The sequence below is a fragment of the Lissotriton vulgaris genome, unplaced genomic scaffold (assembly GCF_964263255.1).
Source record: "Lissotriton vulgaris unplaced genomic scaffold, aLisVul1.2 SCAFFOLD_2834, whole genome shotgun sequence".
Taxonomy (NCBI): Eukaryota; Metazoa; Chordata; class Amphibia; order Caudata; family Salamandridae; genus Lissotriton; species Lissotriton vulgaris.
In genome coordinates this window covers 174,312-197,352 of record NW_028247430.1, presented here as the reverse complement: position 1 = coordinate 197,352, position 23,041 = coordinate 174,312, and the positions used below count along the sequence as shown (strand labels likewise).

General features: G+C 43.1%; 1 pseudogene; it reads left to right on the top strand.

Annotated features, from left to right (window-relative positions):
* The first annotated feature begins 20,898 nt into the window (after window positions 1–20,898).
* Window positions 20,899–22,726, top strand: LOC147665177 (uncharacterized; annotated as a pseudogene).
* The last annotated feature ends 315 nt before the right edge of the window (window positions 22,727–23,041 follow it).

The window sequence follows — 23,041 nt, the reverse complement described above, 5'->3', positions numbered from 1 at the left end:
TGCCTAACCCCTGAACGTATGCCATACTTGGTTGGGCACTCCCTTTTATGGCCATATTTTACAACTGCTGTGTTTACGGCATGGAGGTTAATTAGCAGGTTCAATAGGTATTTGGGAACAGTGTGCTCCTCCAAGATACACCATAGTATAATCCGGTCCATGCTATCAGAAGCAGTCTTCAGGTCTATGAAAACCAGAAAAAATTATGATTTCCGTAGAGTCATGTACTTTAGACAGATCATGTATAAACACAGGTCTTGATCAATTATACTCTGGCCCCTGCGGAAGCTGGCTTGAAGGTGAGATATTATACAATTGTCCTCAATCCAGGTCGCTAGGTGGGCATGCAGCAGCTTACCACAGATTTTACCTACACGCCCAGTAGCGAGATTGAACGGTAATTCGTAGGATCGTTGTTTTAACCTGTTAATTTTGTTTCACATACACAAATGTATTCTTTGACACTCATATATATGTATTTATTTAGTATGCTCAAAGTACCATCATTTAATGTCACTGTCATAGGTTGTTTCTTGGTACATTCCACCCCCCTGCCCTACGCTTCTAGTTGGCACCTCCCAGTTCTGAGGAGGCTGCTTTAGAATGTTGTGATGTGGTGTGATGCAGCGCAGCAACTAAAATTCTTTATAAATGATGTCACAATCCACTATCACACTTACCAATCAATACCAGGCCCATAAGAAACATGAGGTGAATAGATCATTTTATGTTGTTAGATTTTAAGCTATAAACTATCTACAATAAACAAGACCAGCTTGTCATTTTAAAAAGTTTATTTTTAAAATTCATAATTGAATAATCTTTATTAACTCTCTTTATTAAAATCAAACATTTAGTTTTATTAATTCAAGTTGAATGAACATTGGCACAATGTAAGCTGTCAAATCAGAATTGATCAAAATAATGAACTTAAGAAAACATAAATCATATTCTCTAAGTTAGTTTTCTAACCTGAAAGAGAAACAAATAATAAACAGTTGAATGCTTACAATCAATCCCAATGCAATCCGACAGCGCTTCGCCCCTCTGGAACAGACAGCCCCAAACCCTTCAAGAGAACCAATTTTATATCATTTTTGCTCTCAAATTTAACTAAATGTTATTTTTTAGAAAAGTTCAGCACTGTGATTGGTTGATGGCTGTCAGGCCACCACAGCTACCAGTCCAGAGAATAAACGCGTCACCATGCCATTGTCCATTGACATAAAGTGACATCAGCTTCCGAACTTTGCAACTTTAAAAGTTACCAATCCGACTTCCACCAAAAGCTCGGCAGAAATATGCCTGTCACTTCCTCGGCCTTGTAAAAGAACATCCAGAGCAGTCCATGAAAACAAGCTCCATTGTTGGAGCCTCTTTTTTTTTCAAAAGTCAGAGCCACAAGAAGTAAGTTCAATAAACTCTGTATGGAAAATTTCCAAACGTGTACACTTGGCTCCAGCTTCTGCTCAATTCAGGCCGACCAACTTTTCTCCAAAAGCAAAGACTAGGCCTCATCTCACTCTTGAGCTAATATTTAAACAAACACAAAAAGAGTGATTAATTCAGGTAAAGCAAACCCTTCTGTACCACCCAATCCCTTGCTAATTATTAATTAACCCACTAATAAAAAGACATTTAGCAAAAGCAAACATTTAAAGCAGCACATAAAATATCTACCATTCTTCATGTAATTCAGCTTTATGTTTCTGAAAGAATAAAAAGATAATTAAATGATACACAGACAGACAAACACAACATAGGACATACATGTAAGCACATATAAAAAGCACATGCCATGAATGATCAGCTGCATATTAATAGTGACAAAGACAATAGGACAGACATAACAAACAGGACAATATTAATCATGTGTTACAAAAACAGACTTGCAAATGCAACAAGAGCACATGTAATTAGTTTCCCGCGTGTATATGTGTGGTGCAAACTTAATCTAGGTTGTGTTAATTAAACAAATCATGCAACAGTTCATTAATTGATTAGTTCATGTTATGGGGAATTGAATCCACAAGTCAGAATAAAATATTTTCTGAACCCCGCTTCATCAACTCCCTCATCTGGTGATTTTAAAATCACCAAACACCCAAAAAAATTTTGAAAATTTTTACTCATTTTTAGAGACAACACACACTGAATTCTCTCGATATTAGTTTCCCTAAACCCCTGTTTCAGCTGTCTGATTATCTCTATCAAACTGAACCCTTCGCATTTCTTCTAATTCATATTACTTTTCTTGTTCCTTTCTGAGTTTATAAATCCTTCTCTTTTCATTCTGATGCTTCCTCCTCTTGTGGATCAAACAACTAATTTTTAGCAGCATTATCACTATAATAATGACAATTACTAGATAGAGCACTTTGCCTAATATTGATCTGCCAAGTTCTGAAAACCAATCTTTAATAGCCTCCATTCTCTTCCCAATTTCCTCAGTAAAAGACTCTTCCTCCATAGGTTCTATTTCTTCATGAAAATGTGTAATGTTCTTAACAAGTAACTCTATATCCCGACTTTTGTCAGGTATATAAGTACAGCAATGTTGGACATGCAAGACCCCACAGACTCCACCCTCTTTTGCAAGCAGAATGTCTAATGCAAGACGATTCTGCATAACCATACTCCTGGTAGCAACAAGTTCTGTGCTAACCAATTGAAAACCACTTGCAGTATCAGTTGACAACCTATATACAATTGTGGAAACTTTTCTAATTTTAATTGAATTCATTGTAATCCCCACCATAGGAATAACAGCACCAAAGATGTCTCCCAGGATTTCGGAAAACCTTTCTCTTTTGTACCTATTCAGATTCAAGTGTTCACCAAATTCAAAGGTACCCTTTTCATTTCTGTCAACATGAAATATTTTTGGAAAGACCAGGCCAAGATAACATGTCCCGTACCAGTGGTCCGGAAGGCTAAAATATGCTTTATTACCACAAATAAAATAAATTCCAGGGAAAATTGGATCCTTTCCACCTTTGAATCCCCATCCCCCAACAATTCGATAAGTATCTTCACATTGACTAGCACCCACAAAAAGATTATCATATAAAGTATTATCTCTTCTGATGCAAAATTTACCACTAACTGGTTCATCTATATGAATCGCTGCATTAGTATTGACACCATTTAATTTAGCATCCTCTAACTGCCAGTATTTGGATTTAGCATGTTTTAGCATTTCATTTCTTTTGTAAACAGCCCTTCTCTCCTCAACCATGTTAAGGAATGTCTTTTCTTCAGCTCTCATTTTGCATGTCAAATTATTTCTATAGGCATATTCATAGTTTAGTTCATTAGTAACTAAAAAGAATTCCCTCATCTGCTTCGCAGGCCTTACTTTATTTAAGCTATTTACAACTTTAAGATTTGCAAAAACCTCATCGAAGTCTGAGTAATAATACTCCAGACGACCAGTTTGATAAAACAGGCTAGCAATCACACTACAGGTAATGCCATAAGTGAGAGGTAACATATTATATGTCACCCCCTCAGAAACAGAAGCAGGTAATTTTACGCACACATAGCAATCTTTAACATTCATTACTTTGACATATTCAGATAAAAGCCTTGAAAATGAATTGGTTGAAAAATCACCAATAGATCTATCTTGATGAGACTCTGGATCATGATTAATAACTCTACTGGTCTTGCCAGCATGCTTCTCATGATTAGACTCTACTTTACTAGTTATATTAGTCTTGGATTTTTGCTTATTAACATCAAAAGGATAGACCACAGCTAAAATTAACCAAAGTAAAATTAATAATATCACACAAATTGAAGTCATTTTGCAACATTTTTTAAAAATTGAACACCTAGAAGTATCTGATCTAGGCATTTCTAAAAACAAAAAAAAATTAAATTCAAATGAATGTAAGTAACTAACTAACAAAATTATATCCCCCCTTTTAAATTTTTTTTTTTAAATATTTTAACCCTAAACAGTTTTTCTTCGACCTTGTGTCACAAAATATGTGTTCTTCAACTAAACAGAATTTCTTCGACCTAAAGTCACCTAACAAGTTTTCTTCAGCCTTATGCCAGGAAACAAAAAGTTACCTAACACATTTTCTTCAGCCTTATGCCAGGAAATAAATCCTCAACTAATTTCTAACAATTTTAATCCTTGTCAGTTTCTAAAAATTCCTGACCACTGCTTTCCACTTCAAAAATTGGTGGAATAATTAAATAGGTCCACTCTGGGGACTTATATTTTTGATTTGGCCTAATTACTCTTTTTGTCTTACGAGAGATAACCTCTATTTTCTTGTTTTCACTCTCGTTTTTCTTTTCAAGTTCACTTCCTTGACTAGAAACTTTATTAATTTGTTCTTTTGATTTCTTCACTAGTTTGAATTTTAAATTATCTTCAGGCCAAATGTCTCCTTTTTTCAAGACTTTTTTCTTTGGCACACATTCGTTACTTGCTTTGGTTCAGACACATAGGGTCTGATTCACAAAGGTAAAGTTAGACTAAAGTCTAACTATAAGACTTTCGGTATTCACAAAAGGCATTTAATACTCGTAAATGCCCTTTGTAAATACTGAAAGATTTTATGACTTTCAGTATTCAAAAAGGGCATTTAAGAGTAGTAAATGCCTTTTGTGAATACCGAAAGTCTTATAGTTAGACTTTCATCTAACTTTACCTTTGTGAATCGGGCCCATAGAGCTTATGCTAAAATCAATAGGCTGTCCAGATTTATGACTTTACCAAAAAAATATGATTAAAGACACTTTACCATTGGTGAAAAGAAAATTCTAATCTTTTATGTGGCAAAAGCATGAGGCTACAAAAAGTGCCTTATTATTTACATTTCTGGATATTAAATCAGAACCTCGTTGGGAATCTTTCCTTGACTTGATTTTGCCACCTAAGAAAAGTGCTCTATACCTCAGGTTCAGGCTAGGCACTCTACGGGTTCAAACCTATACCAAATCTTGGTCCAAGGGTTATGGCCAGAAAGCTGATATGCCTGACTGTTCTCTGTGTGGCCAAGAAACTTTGAAGCATTTTATGCTACTCTGTGTTAAGTCATTAGCCACCCCCGAAGGCGTTACCTCCACCCCCGCTTTTAAAACACTGTACAATGAGCTGTAAGGATGCCCTTTTACTTTGCTATAGGACTGACCAGACGGAGATTTATTATGCTGCAGCATCATATATATTCATTGTTTGGAAGGAAAGATGACTGATTACAACATAGGGCAAGGACAGTAGCAACCTTAGCGAGAAAGATAACCAAGGGAGCCCATTGTATGCTATGCATGTCCTAAGTATCAGGTTGATGTTTGGAACAATCGGTTATTATATGTCTAAACTGTACTTGCACTCTCTTTCCATGGGAGGATTGGGGGGCGATTTGAGCCCATATAGGTGTCACCTCATACTTGAGAGGTAGAGCAGCAAATATTGCGGACTCTCAAGGTGGACCAAGGTTGTTTAGGACTGTTTGGTACAGATATATTTTTTAAAAGCTTTACCTTGCACTGATGCATTTTTGCTGTTCTGCACAAGCGAGTGGTCGAGCAGCAGTCATAGCGGTCTCACAAGGCAGAATAGGTCTATTTTCCGTGCTCAAGTAGAAACAAAAAAAAGCATTTTAGCTGTCTTGCACAGGTTAAGGTTCTAAGGCGATCCAATGTTGTTATAGTCACTAGTCATCGTAGACGACAACCATACTGAGCACTTTACCTGCTTGTTGTGCAGATATATATTTGTATCTAATTTTGCATACGCTTTTCTCTGGATGCGTCAGGATGCGGACGCGACCCTGAGGCTCGAACCGTGGTTTCCAGCACCAAAGTCAACAGTCTAGCCGCCAATGAGATAGTAGAAACAATATCATGAAAACCAGCGTTGTTTATTGTATGTACAAAATATACAGTAGATAGTTTAAAAGATTTGACTAGTTACCGCGTTACGCCATGGCATTATTTTCATCTTCCAATTACAGATGAGTGGGAGGACCAATGCCTTCCGAATCTGGTCATAGTAGCCTATAATTTGACTACAGAAGGGGAGGACGTTGCCAACCTGATGTGGTTATTTGTCTCTCTCTATGATAGACTAAGTTTGGTTTTAAAAATAGCAGGAGTGTTCGCGTTTAGTATAGTGTTCGAAATCTCTTGCAATTTTAGTTGAAGGTTTGATTATATTGTAATCAAGGCAAAACCTGTGTTGTGTTTTAAACTTGTGGCTTTCCCTGCTCATGATTGACTCCATTTAGCGTGTTGAATTGTGGGATTTGCAGTCCAACCTCTGTAGTTTGTCCTGAGGAAAAGTGTTCTTCTGATCGGCATTATTTGTACCGGGACTCCATTGTTTTTTCATTGCCATCTCGTGTCAAACACTTCCACACGACCCACCTGGTTGTTTCTGCTGATGCCTGAGAAAAATCTAACTAACACGGCAACAGCCATCTTGCAGCCTGCATTTCTGCCCAGGAACTGTCGCACACCCAACCCCCCTCTGTTCTTGCAGTTCAACAGAAAGCCATGAGACACTCACACCCTGTGTAAATGATTTGTTTTCCATCTCCTGCTCCCAGCCTGGTAAACATCCTTGACACAGTGATCAGGTTATCTGGACAATGGTATGACTGCTGGGCCATGATCAGGGTGATTAAACAATTATTTGAAAGACCGGGCTTTGATCAAGCAGAGTGAACAGTGACCTGAAAGACTGAGCCTTGATCAAGCCGAGTGGACAATGATTTGTGTACCAAGCCTTGACCAGGTCACATCTACAGATGTCATCTGGATCTGGTTATCAACTGCAAACACTGCCCTGATTGAACAATGAACTAACAGCCAAAAGACCAGAATGAAAAAGTATAAAAGGCTTTTAAGCTGCGGAGTAAAGCAGCAGCCTCCTCTGTCTTGTTTCTGACGAGCTTGGGACTCTGTTCCATAGCCCGGGCTATTTGAATAATCTGGGTTCCTCCTGCAGACGAAGGCTCCAGTGTCTCCTTTTACTACGTATGAAGGGTATGGAAGACTTGGGTGATTCCCCCGCCACTGAGACCCAGTAAGTGGGTTATTCAGGTTCTTCAAATGGCACCCAAACAGGAACTCCACAAGCACCAAGGTCAGGCCCGGTGGATGTGAGGAGGTGCATGGAGAGACTCCGACAGAGGTACCCTACCCGAGGGATTCTTGCAATCCGGTAAGCCGAATGACTCGTCCACTGTTCCTCCCCACCCGGTCTGGGCCACATGACCGCGTTCTCGCTGGAGTCCCCTAGCAAATACATTCTGGAGCAGGACACAGCCCTACGTCAGTAGAAGGGACCTAACCCTGTAAGGTTAGGGTAGACTGATCACCCACCAAGTCTGTATGATTCTGTTATTGACTTCTGCAAAAGCCAAGCTGTTATTGACTTTTGTAAAAGCCAAGCAAGCGAGGTGAGTTTTTAAAAAAATCCGCTGGTGTCTGTTCTGTATGATTCTGCTGTAATTGTCTTTTGCAAAAGCCAAGCAAGCGAGGGGATTTTTGAAAAACCCGCTGGTGCGTGTAATCCGTTTTTTAAGCATGCCAGTCAGTAGTAAGTTCAAGAAATTATGTTGGTCTATGTGTACACAGGACTCCCAGCTGGAGGCGGCTTGTCCGCTTCCTCCAGAAGAGACCCCTGGCCATACGTTGTATGTTAAACATGGCCCATCTGCCATAATGGATTCCTCATTCTGGTAAAATATACGAAACAAAGTAACGCAGAATTACAGTGGCCACTTTATGGCTCCTTTAATTCCCAAGTTCTCGCCAACTTAGAGGAACAATTAATGAAAAGAGAAATGCGCCCGTCTATGTTTGAATCTGTCTGATTTTGGAGGAAAGAGATAGAGCAGAGAGCTAGAAAGCAGAAGGCTCAAGAAAGAAAACAAGAACGTATGTCAATGGCCGACCATGCCACAGAAAATTTACAAAATCAAATGACAAAATCAGTAGAAATAGCCGATAGGAAGCATGGGGCCCGGGTACAAAAATGTTATCCAGCTCATGAGGAGAAAGGAAAGGGCCATATGGAAGGGGGAGAAGAAGGTGATTCCTTGCTTGATACCATGCTAGAAAGCCCTCCTGCATGTGCCCCAATGTACCCTGCCCTGACGCCTCACACCCCTCATGTCACCCCGCCACCGCCCACTCCTGCCCCCTGCCCCTACTGCCCCTCTTACTGTTCTCCCTGTCACACCATCCCTCCCGATTTTTCCTATGACACCGACCACGCCCGCTAACCCTGTCCTCGCTACGGGAATGACAACAAGTCTCCATCCGCCCAACCCCTGCGGCTTTACCCGGACACGCCCTTTTCCTGCTTACCAGTGGTATACAGTTAGGCAGGATTGATATAAATTGTTGAATTCCCCCCGACTGGCCTCCTTGCGCTCTGCAGTCAGCTTTTCGTCCCTTTGAGAAAATTGCCTACAGAGGCAACAGTGTGAATGTTGGATAAATAACAGGAGTATTTATTTATTTATTTATTTATTCATTTTTTTTGTCCTCATTAGCCACTTAGTCGACCCAGGGGTGCTCCAACCGCAAGACACAGTCGCCTCTGTACCATCAAGAGTCCAGAAAGTGGTCTCATAATCTCCAGGAAGGCAGGCCTGATGTCTCAGCAAAAAAAGAGCTCCACACGAACTATCTCCATACGAGCCCATTGTTGGCTGATGTTCCAATGTAAATATGGCATGGGGTGCCTCCCGTAGGACATGGAGACTTAGGCTTCATCATCGGACCCGGGGAAAAAAAAAAAAAAAGAAAACCCGGGCACTTTAACTGTTCCGTCTCCACTCAATTAAGAAGTTCCAAAATCTCACAGTACGGGGGCTACACGTTCTAGCTAAATCTACTTTCGATGTTGCGTAGAGTGAAGACAACCACTCTGCATGGGTCGGTGGATTAATATTGACCCAGTTTTTGCAAATTTGTCTTCTTGCTAGTAGAATAGCATAATATAGAAATTCTCTTTCTAATCCCTTGATGTTGTTATTTAGCCCAAAGATGATTAAAGACCATGAGAAAGGGATAGAGATTCTGAGAATTGATTCAAGCGATGTCTTGATTTCTTGCCAAAAAATGGTGATGTTCGGACATTCCCAAAACATATGTAGGTCTGAGGCTGCTAGGAAAAGGCATTTGCTACAGCACTTCCCTGGTTGGAACTTCGAGAGTTTTTTGGGGGAATAATACGCCCGATGTAGTGTCAATAGTTGATTGCGCCTCAACCACGCAGGTTTTATGATTTTATAGAGAAGGGTAAAGGATTCTGTCCATTTCTCTTCTGCCTGGGGTTCTCCCTCTCCTCCCCATAATTTTATCGAAGGTTAAACTCGCCCTCCCCTTCTTCCATGATGTTCCAGTGATGAGACCCAACCTCCTTACCTCTAAAGGGTTTCTCAAATAGTTTTTTTTCTAGAGAGCCATATCCTCCAATTTTGATCTTTTTCTTAATTTGAGTTCGCAGCCAACTGGACAGTTGTATATAGACAAACCAGAATAGAGTTGAGGTTACCCTGTCTGAGAATATTTCCCAATCCATGAAGGAACCTCCTGCCACTAACTCTCCCCATCGTGTTATTCCTGCTTCCAGTAGGACTGTTTTAACTGTCTCGGAATATTGCGGAGAGAATCCTGGTAAATCCCAGATCGGTGCGTAGTTAGAAAGGTATGCAATCCCAACCTTAGATTTAATTTGAGACCATTCTTTTATGGGACAATATAATGCCTTTAGCCTGACTTTTTTGAAGAATCTCTGGTGTCCAAACTTAAATAGGAATCCGTCCAATGGAAGGTCAGAACCGAGTAACATTGCTTCGAACATATGGCCGTTCGAATTGTCTAGCAGGGTCTTTAATAACATCCTGGAGTGGGTCAGATGAAAGGCCCAAGCATAGTATTCTAGGTCTGGCAAGGCGAGTCCTCCCTTTTCCCTCCTCCTTCTTAACTTCTTCCATGCCAGCCTGGTTGAATTATAGCACCAAATGAATGAGTTGATATTTTGTTGACATTTTAAGAGTTGTTTGGTATCGAATATTAATGGAATGGTATTAAAGATGAATGTATATTTGGGGAGGATGGTCATTTTTACTAGGCTGGTTCTCCCATAGATGGTAAGAGGGAGAAAAGACCAGGATTTCATCAATGATTTGGATTCGCGAGAGATCCGATCTAGATTAGTCTGGGCCAAAAGGTTTAAGTCTTTTATGATTTTTATCCCCAGGTAACGCATTGGGAGTTTCACAGGAAGCTGAAGATTTGTGATGTTCCAAGCCATTATCTCTGTTTTTCCGGCGTTTATTTCATAGCCTGAGTGTTTCCCAAATTCCTCCGCGCTTTTGATGACCGTAGGAAATGCCTGGGCCGGATCCGTTGTATAAATGAGAATGTCATCGGCGTATAGTCCGACTTTCTTCTCCCATCCAGAGAAAGAGAAGGGCGGAATATTGGTATCCTCTCTTATAGTCTGAACAAATGGTTCCACATAAATATTAAATAGGAGGGGGGAAAGAGGACACCCCTGTCTTGTCCCTCTACTAATTTCAAAGGGATTTGTGCGTGTACCATTGATTAGCAAACTGGCCCTCGGGTTTTTGTATAATCAACCTACCGCTCTACAGAATTTAGGGCCAAATTGAAACTTTTCCATGACTGCATTTAGATAGGACCAGTTGACCCTGTCAAATGCTTTTGTTGCATCGAGTGTCATAATTGCGAGAAGTAGAGCAAAGGTTGAGGTAATATCTATAGCTCCGACTAGATTGTATGTTAAGTCGGCCAGTTGTTGGCCTCTTATAAATCCCTTTTGATCTTGATGGATGATTGTTCCAATCTCGCTTCCCAAACGTGCAGCCAAAATTGACGAAAAGATCTTATAGTCGTTGTTGAGAAGCGAGATTGGACGGTATGAGCCGCAGTCTGCTGGGTCTTTACCTGCTTTTAAGATTAAAGCAATGTTTGCTTCTCCCCAGGAACTAGGTGGTGTCTCACCTCTTATTAGTATGTTATTAAATAGCTTCGTTAGAACCGGGGTGAGAGTAGAGTTAAGCACTCGGTATAGTTCACCCGGAATACCATCCGGTCCTGCAGCCTTTCCCTGTTTTAGTTGTTTAATGACACTTTCAACTTCCGCCTCAGTTATCTCTTTATCCAGATTTTCACTCTGAAGCCCGCTTAACTTTGGGAGGTTCACCTTTTCCAGCCATTCAGTTCTTTCCTCAATGTTAACATTAATCTCATCTGTATATATGTTTTGAAAGAAAACACTGAAGGCTTCGCCAATTTCGAGATCAGTCTTCCTATTGTCCATTTCTCCATCTACCCTCACTTCTTTTATATGATTTCTAGTCTGGTCCGCTTTTATTTTCCAAGCTAGCAACTTCCCTGCCGATTCACCATATTCAAAATGGGAAGGTTTACTGGCCTGCCATCGTTTGTTCAGTCTCTCCTGCAGTAATGTTTCTAATTTATCTTTTAGCTCCCTTTTCTTTTCTAGGTTAACCGAGGGCGCTTGATCTGCCGACTCCATTCGGGCCAGATCTTGCTCTATTATCAATAGCTCCTCTCTGTATTTCTTTTTTCTGTAGGAAGCCCGGTTGGTAATACAGCCCCTTATGTATGCTTTCCATATCTCCCACACACTAACCAGGGAGGCAGAATCTATGTTCCACTCTAGAAAAGAGGTGGTTTCAGATATGAAGTGTTCTCTTTCCTCTTCCTCTAATAAGATGGTGCGGTCAAAAGACCATGAAGCAAAAGTGGGTTCCTGATCTAGCATTAGCGAGAAGAGGATGGCTGAGTGGTCTGACATATGCTGAGGTAGATATATTAAGGTCTTTATAGAGTCTTTTAAGGAGAAACTGAATAGGGCATAGTCAATTCGCGATTTATGCTTATATTTGTAATTGTGAAAGGAGACACCCAGGGTTTTCCCGGCTCTTTGTCTCCATAAATCTTCCAATCCCAAATTGGAGATGCAACACAGAAGTGTATCTCTCGCCCTAGAACTAGGGGATTTATCCAATTTGGATAATCCAATTTGGGATCCAACACTAAATTAAAATCTCCCATCCATATTATTGGATCTGTGATGGTAATCAAGTGATTCTGTAATATATTTAAGTAGGAGGGATCATCCTGGTTAGGACCATAGCAACCCACTAGGGTGAATCGCCTTAAATCAAGCTGAACGTTAGCTATCAGCCATCTACCACTCGGATCCACAATCTGAGCCCTAGCTCCCTTTTTAAAGATGATGGCTAATCCACAAATATTGGCGTTGTGGTCTGTGCTTATGAATTTGTCAACCCATTTCAATTTTTTTAGTATGTCTGTAATCTCTTGTTTATTTAAATGTGTCTCCTGGATCGTTATGATCTGCGCGGGCGAGTCTCTAAGATACTGCATAATTTCATGTCTTCTCCCTCGTACGCTTCAGGCCATTTACGTTCCAGGACAGAAATTTAATATCTCTAATTTTTCTTTACCATCCAGCTGACCTGCTCTCCCCATTGTATTTTTTCTATTAATTGTCTGTCTATTGTTTTCTATTTCAACTACTCAGTTTATGTAGCACACCCTGGAATCAATGAATTTTAGGAATTTAAAGTTTTGCTTATGAGGACTTTTTTGTGCTTTCACCCCCCCACTTCCCCCTCTCCCTCTCCTGAAAACTCCCCCTGCTTACTCTGGCCGGATGACTTGCCAGGTTGTCGTCCCCGACGTACTCCCACCTGAGGCCCCATCTATCTCATTGGTCGGTCAATCTAATCGATATTATGTAGGTGGTGTATTTGTTATATATATATATATTTTTTGGGGGGGAGATAGGCAAGATAGCGTCTCATAGGAGTAGATAAAGAGTAGATCAAGATCAACTCTTAGATAAGAAAAGACTGAAGGGAGAAAGGGGAAGGAGATCAATAGTCGGGCACATTTGGTGTTGTATAATGTATGTTGTATTGTGGTGTTTTTTCGCTGTTGTAGACTAATTTAAGGTCTTATAATATTTCTTCTACTTAACAGTTTTTGTTCCTATTGCCCATTTTCTCCCTGTTACTATCCATTTTGATTTATTTTATGTTTTATGTGTTTTATATATATATATATTTTTTTTACTTTATTTTTCCCCTTTTTTGCCCTTTGACCTTTTCCCTTTTTAAATGCACTTACTTATAACCCTCTTTTTTTGGGGAATTAATTGTAACTGTTTCTCTCTTTTTTTATTATTTATCTTTATGAATGATATGTCTATATTTGTTTTTTTTTTTAAAGTTTTTTTAAAAGTTTTTTTTAGACCAGTAGACGAGGTTGTTATTCATTTAATTTACTTATTTTTTCCTCCTGTTCTCTATCTCTTCTTGACCCCTCCTTTTATTTAATCCTGGCTGACACCATGTGTCAAGAGGTTTGAGAAAATTCGCTGATAGAGACTAGTAGCTCATCCGCCTCGAGAGGAGTCTTGATGTTGTACATTTTATTGTTAAACATAACCTTCAAGAAGGCGGGAAATCGCATCTGTACCGTGGCTCCTAAAGCTCTAAACTTTTCCATCCGTTGTCCTAACTACCATTGCCTATCCAATGTGGTTTTGGATAGATCTGACCTTACTTCGAAGGAGAAGTCTGGAGTCTTCAATGACTTAGCTTTAAGTGCTAAATTAAGAATCTTTTCCTTCATCGCATAAGTTAGAAAATTTACGAGGATCTTTCTGGGTTTGGTCCTGCCTGAGTTGAGACGGAAGGGGTCACGGTGTATCCTTTGTATGTCTGACTCCAATTCTGATACTGACTCCTCTAAGTTAAGAGCGTCCTTAAGCAAAGTCACAACATATTTATTAATTTCGCTTCCCTCTTTTCCTTCCGGAATTTTTAAAATCCTAAGATTGTTCCTCCTTGAGTAGTTTTCTAAAGACTCAACTCTTTCTTTTACTGCTTCCCCCTCTCTTCTCAGAGTCAGGAACTTTGTTTCTGTGTGGTCTAATTTTGCTCTAAGTTCACCCACAGTATTCTCTAGGCTCCCAGTTCTTTCAAAAAGCCCATCCACTTTGGTCTCCAGATTTTCGCACATGGCCCGGATCTCAGATTGATTTTGCCTTGATTCAGCAAAGCACTTTTTTGACTCATCAAACCCACATTTAATCTCCTTTCTCATATTGAGGAGAATATGTTGGAGAGTATCTTCGCTGTCTTCTTTGTTACCCCCTGAGCATAGATCCAGATCCTTTTCTACGCTTATGGTTTCTGTTCCTATTAGATTGATGCCCAAATGCGCTGGTGGGGGCATCATGGCTGTGCTCAGCTTTACGACATCATCATCCAACCTTGAATTATTTTTCTGTTCCATCCCCTCCGCTGCTAGGAGCTTGGTGCTGCTGGATATAGCTAGTGAGGTAGGTACTTTAATTGGGATGGATGTATTCTGTGTGATAGTCAGGCCCTGAGAATCTTGAATAATGTTTAGGACTTGAGGCAGGATCTTAAAGTAGGACTTCAGAGAGGGTGCAATCCGTATAGCTTTAGTCTTTTTAGAATTACCTTTACTCTGAGTTAACTTGTGAGGTGACTCTTTCTGGCTGTTGCTTGGTCGCTCCACTACTAATTTAGTGGTGTGTGGTATCGAACGCCTCTTTTCCCCACTCAGCACTTTAAAATTCAGTGATTGTAGTGAGTCTGACTCAGACACCGTCTCTGACTCTGTTTCTATTTCTCTTTCAGGACTCCCTTCAAGCACTTGCTCTAGGTCTGGATCCTTCTTCCTACCCTTCCCCTTTCCCTTTTCCTTTCCCTTTCGCTTCCCCAGATTGTCACTGGTGAGCCCTTTCTTCGTTTCTGCTCTCTTCTTTTTGAACTGTGCCTTACTATTTTTCTGAGTTAGTACTGCGCTGGATAGGGCTTGCAGTTTACTCTTAACACTAGTCAGATCTGGGGCGGAAACCGGGTAAAAGTCTTTTCCCGAGAACTGCACAGTGCTTACTCCTCGATTTTTTAATGCTGGGAAACTTCTTTTCGAAAACCGCTATCTTTTTATCCTCCAACTGCTCCTCCAGTAAGACACTCTCCTCCCGAAGACCCCGCTTACTGCACCGTATTGCTGAGGTTGCTCCTCTCGTGAAGAGGCTGTATGTGGCCGCCCTCCGGCTTCTCTGCAGCTCCACAGCTGCCTTGCACCAGCGGAAGGGTGCGGGGAGAGAGACCCGCCCCCAGCACATCGGCTGCTCCGATCGAGGCGCCAGGGAGAGCCGCAGAGCCACTGAGCCGCTTGAGAAAGACTCGCGGCTGGGAAAGGAGATGCCGAGCCGAGCTACAAATACTCGGCAAACGTATGGAAACAAGCCCCGCCGCTGCTCTGACCTCTCAGGTAGTTAGGACCACCATAGTGACGCTGTATATGACCGAAAAGGAGTTTTCTGTCAAGGTGGGGGCATCAGGACTGGAGTCTCCGTCGGGACGTGCGCGCCGCTCTAGCTAGCGGCCGCCATGTTTTCCACCGACCTTCCTCCCTGTTGTTGCCCAAACAGGAATATTTATGCCTTTAAGAAATATGGTCCACCTTTTTCCAGTGGACGATTATGGAACAGACCACCTGGGCTGAATACATGTGTACCCTGGTCATGCAAAGATTTGAGAATACGCTTATGCAGCTACCAACCGGATTAATGGACCTTAGATCTCAAATAAAAAGAGGCGATGTTCAGGGAGAGGGGATGTTTGGCACAAAGTCTGCTTTAATGACTTACCGTGATATGACCGCTTTTCCCAACACCCCTCTAGAAACAGCTATGCCAATGAGAGAGACGGCTCCTGTCTTTGTTAACACACTTACCAATGCTTAAAATAATGGCCGAGGGGCTGTTGAGGCATACTGGCGCAGGCTTTGGGTTCATGTTCCTTGGAAAAGGTCAGAAGTAATGCAGTTAAAAGGACAATTACCAGATCCCCGGAAGAATCCGGCTGCCTTTTACAGAGAATTAGGTCAAATTATATCTGCAGGTACTCTCGTTCTTGAGGATATAGATTTACTTTTTGGTACAGTTGTCCCCACTGAAATTTGGGACAAAATTCGACATACTGACCATGAAGTAGCGTTGGGAGGTAAATGGGCTGACCTAGAGGCTATGGAAGAAGCAAGGGTAGGAGGGACTAAACTAGAAGCTGCCATCCTGACTTTGTCCAGTAAAATAATGACGTTTATGAAAACATTTTTGTTGGAAACTGGCATTAACTGGGAAACAATAAACGCCTGTAGGGCCCGAAAAGATGAGAATGTGGCTGACTTCTTTACCCGTTTTGAGACAGAATACAAGGGACATAGTGGTTTGAATCCCCGGAACCCAGGTTCTGGCCCAGTATTTGTTGATAAGTTTGTCAGCAACTTGCTTTCTGAGATCTCTGCCAGACTTAAGAAAGTTGAAAGTACGTGGTCTGCCCAAACTATGACTGGTATCTTGTCTATGGCACAATATCATGAGAATAGGGAGAATGAAGATAGATACAAGGAAAGTAAGAAGGTTAGGGATCTTAAGACTAAGGCACTTCTGCAGCAGGCTTACCCTCCCGAGGCCACGATGCCTGCGGGAATTACAGACCTCAACCCCAACCCCCTCCGAGGGTTCGCCAGTCTACCCCCTCCAGCCCTCACCGTATGGGAGCCCTCCAAAAAGATCAGTGTGCTTATTGTAAGGGGTACAGCCATTGGATAGATGAGTGTCCCGTGTTAGCTGAAAAAATCCAAACAGGGAAGACTCGGCCTCGCGCTCCAAGGCAGGGGAGGCCGACTAGGGACTATGGCCCGCCCCATCCACAGGATAAAGAAAGCAGGCCTAGGGATGACGCTTCCATCCAGCAGCGGCCGGCCAATAGCTTTGATGGGTACGAAGCAACACGCACTTATTACAATGACGATTATGATGAAGTTGATGAGACAGGGTCCTACCAAACATAGGACATCCAGGAAAGGGGTATTACCAGAGTGCAAATTCCAGTGGATCAATGGGGCCCGTATGTTCAAATGTCAGTTGTGGGGAATGATCAGAATTTTCTTTTGGATACTGGGGCCACCAGGTCTTCTATTGCACGTCTGTCAATCCCGTAGGCACCCCTTTCTGGCAATATGAATGTCTCCATGGGTTTTGCAGGAACACCTGTGACCAGCCCGGTCTCTGAACCCCTTCCTCTCGATATTGGCCCTGCACATGTTGACACTCCCTTGATCCTTACTACAGGTTGCAGTGAAAACTTGTTAGGCATGGATTTACTGAAAGCTCTGTATGCGACCATATCATTTAGTCCCCAAGATGTATCCCTAACAATTTTTCCCACTGCAGCTTCCTATATGGACCTGTCCGGTCCACTCCCACCAGAGTTGCAGTCTTTACCATCCTCCCTCTGGGCATCATCAGACACTGATGTAGGGTGTTTCAACATATCCCCTCATGTGATACGCATCCAGCCAGGTGCACTTCTCCCCGGCCTCCGGCAGTATTGACTGTCCGCGGAAGGAGAAATTGCCCTTTTACCAATAACATCTGAATTAATGGGCAAGGGCGTAGTGGAGGAAACACGTGGCAATATCTGTAACAGTCCCATTATTCCCGTTCTTAAAAAGCCAAATGGAGATGCTCTCTCCCCTAAAATATACCGAATTGTGATTGACCTGAGAGCCCTTAACAAAAAAAACAATATCCCCCTATCCTGTTGTCCCCGACATTACAGCCCTCTTAACAATGGTCCCTTCTGACGCAACCCACTTCTCTGTCATAGACCTGAAGAATACTTTTTTCAGCATTCCTATACATCCTGACAGCAGAAATTTTTTTGGTTTCTCCCTTGGTGGGCGGAGCTTTAGATTCTGCCACGCTCCTCAAGGTTTCACCGAGAGCCCCAGTATCTATAGTCAAGCCCTAAAAAGTCAATTAGATTCCTTGGAACTCCCTGATAATTCCACACTATTACAATATGTAGATGACCTCCTCATTGCTGCAAATTCTGCCCCAGCATGTAAAGAAGCTACTCTCTGTTACGCCACCTTGCCCTCCATAATCACATAGTCTCTTTGAAAAAGCTTCATTTTGTCAAGAGAAGGTGACCTATTTAGGTCATCTCCTCTTGAAGGAGAGAAGGCAGCTCACCGCTGATTGTGTAGCCATTATCAATGCTGTGACGGCCCCACAAACACAAAAGCAGGTGCGAGCCTTCATAGGCCTAACCTCATACCGTAGATAGTGGATTTTCAATTTTTCGGCCATGGTCAAACCTCTTCTTGCCCTCACCACTAAAGACATATCAGACAGTTCCTTTCCATGGACTAGAGAGCATGTACAGGCCTTCCAAGATTTAAAAAAGGCTCTGTGTACTGATGCAGTCCTCGGTACTCCTGATTATAACAAACTATTTTTTCTTTTGGAAAATGAGACAGACGGCTGTGCATGCGCTGTCTTGACCCAGATGTTCGAAGGTCACCACCGGCCATGTGCCTATTTTTCAGCCACCTTAGATTCTGTTGCAAGGGCTCTCCCAGGATGCCTACGAGCGACCGCTGTGGCCGCACTCATGGTCCGGCAGAGTGCGGGGATCATCATGAAATCCCCCCTGACTCTGATGGTCCCCCATTCTGTAAATACCATACTTAATACCACCAAGACACAGTACCTCACTAGCGCTCGACTCAAAGGATATGAACTGACACTCTTTGCCAGCCACATTAACATCAAAAGATGCACTGTACTAAACCCCGCCACATTACTCCCACTGGATGCTCAGGATGCCAGCTTAGACCCACATGACTGCATATTAAGTACAGAAGAGGAGACGAAGGGACGTGTTGACTTACAGGACACCCCGATAGCAGAACCAGAAGGTAAACTGTATGTGGACGGATCATGTCTCAGAGGGCCAGATAGTAACACCTCAGCCACCTACGCCCTCACAACATTAGGGCGAGTAGTAGAACAGCTCAGATTCTGCAGTGCTCTGCTCAAGCAGCAGAATTAGTGGACCTCACTAGAGCTTGTGAGTTAAGCAAAGGGATGACGGTAAATATTTATACTGACAGCCAATATTCCTTCGGGGTGGCCCACAACTTAGGGAGGTTATGGAAAGAAAGGAATTTCCTTACTTCCCATGGGACCAAGATTCAACATGGCCCCCTAATTTACCGATTGTTAGACTCCCTGACACTCCTCAAAAAGGTGGCCATTATAAAATGTAAGACCCATAAGAAAGTGACGGATGATGTTGGGAAAGGCAATGCCCTGGCTGACCAGGCGGCCAGACAAACAGCTCTTAGGAAAAGGGAAGGAATGTATGTAGGAGGTCCCGCTAGGTGGGTGGAAGACGAGGGCATGGTTGAAAACACAGTACAGAGTGTGATTGATATTCAGTCCCATACTACTCCTGAGGAACTAAGGGTGTGGAAGGAGCAATTAGCAAAGGAGGGAATTGATGGTTGTTGGGTCCGTACGACTATGGAAGTTACCTGACAGTCACGTGCTACCAGTAGTTACAATGACCTATGGTCCTGCTCACATTAGTACAAAACGGATATGTAAACTGTTGGAACCTACATGGTACAACTCTAAAATACCAGCATATGCTGAAAAGCTGACTAAAACATGCATTATTTGCCTAATGTATAACTCAGGAAAAGGCACAGTTACTCCTAAGGGAGGGTTCTCTCCTCCTACCTTCCCTTTTGAAGTCCTCCAAACGGATTACATCCAGATGGACCGATGTAACAATTTGAAATATGTCCTAGTGGTAGTCTGTACCTTCAGCCGATGGGTGGAGGCCTACCCCGTCAAAGACTGCACCGCTATCACTACCGCCAAAGTGCTATTAAAAGAGTACATCCCACAATTCGGTTTGCCCCGCTTGGTCTGGAGTGACAACGGGACACACTTTACGGCGCAAATTATGGAATATGTCTGTACAGCATTTGGTATAACACAAAAATGTCATGCAGCTAACCACCCACAGTCAGCAGGTCTAGTGGAGGTGTACAATGGCATCCTAAAATCTAAAATGGGCACAATAGTAGCCAAGACAGGTGTCACTTGGGTTGATGCCCTGCCTTTAGCCCTACTGTACACAAGAACAACGGCCCACACCAGGATAGGGCTATCCCCCATGAAATTGTGTTCGGGAGGCCTTCCAATGTTTGGGGTGTCCCCCGGCCTAAGAAACTGTCTGATGTTGAATAGCCTGTATTAACTGATTATCTGTACAGTCTGACTAATACCTTTCGTACTCTTTATCACCAGGTGCATGAGGCAATACCTGACAAAAGCGAGGGTCCAGGACACGTTATCCAACCTGGTGACTGGGTCCTGATCCGGAACTTTCAACTGACTAAGAGCTTCGAGCCCCGCTGGACACAGCCCCGTCAGGTGTTGCTGGCCACCCGCACCGCCGTGAATGCAGAAGGTCGGAAGAATTGGGTGCATTCGTTGCACTGCAGGGGTGTGCCTCTGCCCTTCCCCTATGATCAGTGGGTGAGGGAAGGACAAGGAGACTCAGAAACAGAAACAGTCCCGACGTTTGTCCCATTCAGCAATGCCAGACTGCATTCTACATCTACGGGAGCAGAGAGTGGCAGCATACTGAAAAGAAGGGTGGAACCCTCCCTTAACTCTGCTCAACACCAAGAACAATTGTTTCCTGACCATACTGTCCCTATCTCCGACCGATATAACTTGCGCCCCCGAGGGAAGGCTTGCCCTTGACTTCGCCAAGTGCCTATAGGCTGTACGGCTGTGATCTTTCCCGTCTGAGAGTAGTGCTGGTGTTTCAGACTAAGGTACACCATATAGCCCTTGGCACCTGCGCCAAGTGAAGCAACCACCAATTACAGACAGCAACTAGAGGTCATTGGCTTAGCACAATGGCTGCCGTCCAAAACACCAGAATCCAGTAACAATATGTTAGTCTCTGACATAGTAAATGCTTCATGGCCACCGTGGTAACACTGTTTGACTCCCTCATTCTGTCTATCCTTGGTTGGCTGTTACTGATCTACCACCCTGTTACCTCACCAACTCCTACCCCGACTCCTGTAGAACACCAGTATTTTACGCTACCAGCCCACAAATTACCCCGCCGTGCATAATTCTTCAATAACAGCTTCATCGAAATGTTGCATCATCACCAACTGATCATGAACACTTCCAACTGCTGGGTTTGTGGACTGATGCCGCATTCCATGATACACCCTGTCCCATTCTTTCCCTACCCCTTTTCCATCTCTGGGTCTTGTCTTGCATGGTGGATGTTGAGACAGGAGGCCTACACTGTCAATGGTACTGCCAATTCTGCCCTTGGAACATTTCGGGAGGACTTCTGGCGGAACAGATCTGGCCATGTCAATGCTCCTTTTTGCCCGACCAGCTCATCCACAATGCTACTATCCCCAGATGAACTCGGTGAGATGGTAGTATTCAACTCAACTAATCAACAAACATTTTCCAGATTAAGCACAAGAAGGATACTGCCTGATGAACGAGAAACTGTGAATGTCATAAATGTGAAAGGCCGTGTCTGCATTCATGGCCTAGGGACTAAGAAAGTTGGTACCAGTATGTGTGATATCACAAACGCTTTAAACTCCACACCTCCTCCGAAGCTGGTGGCATCCCCTAACACCTATTTCATCTGAGGCACTGCCGCTTACACTTGGCTCCCCCGTAACTGGTCTAGTACCTGCTATCTGGCTTTCCTCCTTCCACCAACGTATTCTACCCATGGAGGTTATCACCGCTCAATGAAGGGCGCTCTGCACCGCTCACGTAGGGGTGTCATATCAGCCGAGGATACAGCAAGCCAGGAAACCGGGGACTTCTTTAAAGGTTTCCTTCCCTTCTGGGGCCCCATGGCCAACAGTCGGGCTGTACGAGGACTGACCAGGGTCCTTGAAGCTACCATCACAGTAACAGCTGGTGCCCTCTCCAACATCACTGCAGAGCTGCAGGCGGACCGCCTCATAACGCTCCAGAACAGAATGGTCCTAGATGTCATCCTTGCTGATCGTGGTGGTGTGTATAAATTGATCGGCTCCAGCTGTTGTGTGTACATCCCAGACAACACACCTGCAATGTACGATGCCATCCAACGTCTGCATCGCCTTTCTTCCGAAATTCATCCAGATGAAGGCAACTGGTCCCTCACAGACTGGATCTGGGGCCTCCTTTCCCAGTGGGGGTGGAGGATCCTCATCTTCCTTGCCTTGGGAGTAACTGTCCTGGTCTCCTGCTGTTTGTGCTTTCAGTGCCTGCCAGTGCTCTGTACAATGTGTGTCCAGACCATCAAGCCTCCACCCTCTAACATTCACAACACCAATATGATGATGATGCTCCAACAAGAAACCGATGGCCTTATGAACATTGACATTTCTTAAAGTATTTGCCACTCAATGGCAAAAGGAGGGTCTGAGGAAAAGTGTTCTTCTGATCATTTGTACCGGGACTCCATTGTTTTGTCATTGCCATCTCGTGTCAAACACTTCCACACGACCCACCTGGTCGTTTCTGCTGATGCCTGAGGAAAATCTAACTAACACGACAACAGCCATCTTGCAGCCTGCATTTCTGCCCAGGAATTGTCGCACACCCAACCCCCCCTGTTCTTGCAGTTCAACAGAAAGCCATGAGACACTCACACCCTGTGTAAATTATTTGTTTTCCATCTCCTGCTCCCAGCCTGGTAAACATCCTTGAGACCGTGATCAAGTTATCTGGACAATGGTCTGACTGCTGGGCCTTGATCAGGGTGATTAAACAATGACCTGAAAGGCCAGGCTTTGATCAAGCTGAGTGAACAATGACCTGAAAGACTGAGCCTTGATCAAGCGGAGTTAACAATGATTTGTGTACCAAACCTTGACCAGGTCACCATCTACAAACGTCGTCTGGATGTGGTTATCAACTGCACACACTGCCCTGATTGAGCAATGAACTAACAGCCAAAAGACCAGAATGAAAAAGTATAAAAGGCTTGTAAGCTGCGGAGTAAAGCAGCAGCCTCCTCTGTCT